This window comes from Rattus norvegicus, chromosome 8 (assembly GCF_021556685.1).
Source record: "Rattus norvegicus strain SHRSP/BbbUtx chromosome 8, alternate assembly SHRSP_T2T, whole genome shotgun sequence".
Classification (NCBI taxonomy): Eukaryota; Metazoa; Chordata; class Mammalia; order Rodentia; family Muridae; genus Rattus; species Rattus norvegicus.
Genome location: NC_141541.1, coordinates 92,020,064 through 92,023,092, shown reverse-complemented (window position 1 = coordinate 92,023,092; position 3,029 = coordinate 92,020,064).

Sequence of the window (3,029 nt, the reverse complement as noted above, 5' to 3'; positions counted from 1 at the left end):
TCTATTATGAAGGGTGTCGTTTCCCTAATTTCTTTCTCGGCTTGTTTCTCTTTTGTATAGAGGAAGGCAACTGATTTATTTGAGTTAATTTTATACCCAGCCACTTTGCTGAAGTTGTTTATCAGCTTTAGTATTCTCTGGTGGAACTTTTGGGATCACTTAAATATACTATCATATCATCTGCAAATAGTGATATTTTGACTTCTTCTTTTCCGATCTGTATCCCCTTGACCTCCTTTTGTTGTCTGATTGCTCTGGTTAGAACTTCAAGAACTATATTGAATAAGTAGGGAGAGAGTGGGCAGCCTTGTCTAGTCCCTGATTTTAGTGGGATTGCTTCAAGTTTCTCTCCATTTAGTTTAATGTTAGCAACTGGTTTGCTGTATATGGCTTTTACTATGTTCAGGTATGGGCCTTGAATTCCTATTCTTTCCAGGACTTTTATCATGAAGGGGTGTTGAATTTTGTCAAATGCTTTCTCAGCGTCTAATGAAATGATCCTGTGGTTTTGTTCTTTCAGTTTGTTTATATAATGGATCATGTTGATGGTTTTCCGTATATTAAACATCCCTGCATGCCTGGGATGAAGCCTACCTGGTCATGGTGGATGATTGTTTTGATGTGCTCTTGGATTCGGTTTGCCAGAATTTTGTTGAGTATTTTTGCGTCGATATTCATAAGGGAAATTGGTCTGAAGTTCTCTTTCTTTGTTGTGTCTTTGTGTGGTTTACGTATAAGAGTAATTGTGGCTTCGTAGAAGGTATTCGGTAGTGATCCATCTGTTTCAATTTTGTGGAATAGTTTGGATAATATTGGTATGAGGTCTTCTATGAAGGTTTGATAGAATTCTGCACTAAACCCGTCTGGACCTGGGCTCTTTTTGGTTGGGAGACCTTTAATGACTGCTTCTATTTCCTTAGGAGTTATGGGGTTGTTTAACTGGTTTATCTGTTCCTGATTTAACTTCGGTACCTGGTATCTGTCTAGGAAATTGTCCATTTCCTGAAGATTTTCAAGTTTTGTTGAATATAGGTTTTTATAGTAAGATCTGATGATTTTTTGAATTTCCTCTGAATCTGTTGTTATGTCTCCCTTTTCATTTCTGATTTTGTTAATTTGGACGCACTCTCTGTGTCCTCTCGTTAGTCTGGCTAAGGGTTTATCTATCTTGTTGATTTTCTCAAAGAACCAACTTTTGGTTCTGTTGATTGTTTCTATGGTCCTTTTTGTTTCTACTTGGTTGATTTCAGCTCTGAGTTTGATTATTTCCTGCCTTCTACTCCTCCTGGGTGTATTTGCTTCTTTTTGTTCTAGAGCTTTTAGGTGTGCTGTCAAGCTGCTGACATATGCTCTTTCCTGTTTCTTTCTGCAGGCACTCAGCGCTATGAGTTTTCCTCTTAGCACAGCTTTCATTGTGTCCCATAAGTTTGGGTATGTTGTACCTTCATTTTCATTAAATTCTAAAAAGTTTTTAATTTCTTTCTTTATTTCTTCCTTGACCAGGTTATCATTGAGTAGAGCATTGTTCAATTTCCAAGTATATGTGGGCATTCTTCCTTGATTGTTATTGAAGACCAGTTTTAGGCCGTGGTGGTCTGATAGCACGCATGGGATTATTTCTATCTTTCTGTACCTGTTGAGGCCCGTTTTTTGACCAATTATATGGTCAATTTTGGAGAAAGTACCATGAGGAGCTGAGAAGAAGGTATATCCTTTTGCTTTAGGATTGAATGTTCTATAAATATCCGTTAAGTCCATTTGGCTCATGACTTCTCTTAGTCTGTCTACATCTCTGTTTAATTTCTGTTTCCATGATCTGTCCATTGATGAGAGTGGGGTGTTGAAATCTCCCACTATTATTGTATGAGGTGCAATGTGTGTTTTGAGCTTTAGTAAGGTTTCTTTTACATATGTAGGTGCCCTTGTATTTGGGGCATAGATATTTAGGATTGAGAGTTCATCTTGGTGGATTTTTCCTTTGATGAATATGAAGTGTCCTTCCTTATCTTTTTTGATGACTTTTAGTTGAAAATTGATTTTATTTGATATTAGAATGGCTACTCCAGCTTGCTTCTTCTGACCATTTGCTTGGAAAATTGTTTTCCAGCCTTTCACTCTGAGGTAATGTCTGTCTTTGTCTCTGAGGTGTGTTTCCTGTAGGCAGCAGAATGCAGGGTCCTCGTTGCGTATCCAGTTTGTTAATCTATGTCTTTTTATTGGTGAGTAGAGGCCATTGATGTTGAGAGATATTAAGGAATAGTGATTATTGCTTCCCGTTATATTCATATTTGGATGTGAGGTTATGTTTGTGTGCTTTCATTCTCTTTCTTTTGTTGCCAAGACGATTAGTTTCTTGCTTCTTCTAGGGTATAGCTTGCCTCCTTATGTTGGGCTTTACCATTTATTATCCTTTGTAGTGCTGGATTTGTAGAAAGATATTGTGTAAATTGGTTTTGTCATGGAATATCTTGGTTTCTCCATCTATGTTAATTGAGAGTTTTGCAGGATACAGTAACCTGGGCTGGCATTTGTGTTCTCTTAGGGTCTGTATGACATCAGTCCAGGATCTTCTGGCCTTCATAGTTTCTGGCGAGAAGTCTGGTGTGATTCTGATAGGTCTCCCTTTACATGTTACTTGACCTTTTTCCCTTACTGCTTTTAATATTCTTTCTTTATTTTGTGCGTTTGGTGTTTTGACTATTATGTGACGGGAGGTGTTTCTTTTCTGGTCCAATCTATTTGGAGTTCTGTAGGCTTCTTGTATGTCTATGGGTATCTCTTTTTTTAGGTTAGGGAAGTTTTCTTCTATGATTTTGTTGAAGATATTTACTGGTCCTTTGAGCTGGGAGTCTTCACTCTCTTCTATACCTATTATCCTTAGGTTTGATCTTCTCATTGAGTCCTGGATTTCCTGTATGTTTTGGACCAGTAGCTTTTTCCGCTTTACATTATCTTTGACAGTTGAGTCAATGATTTCTATGGAATCTTCTGCTCCTGAGATTCTCTCTTCCATCTCTTGTATTCTGTTG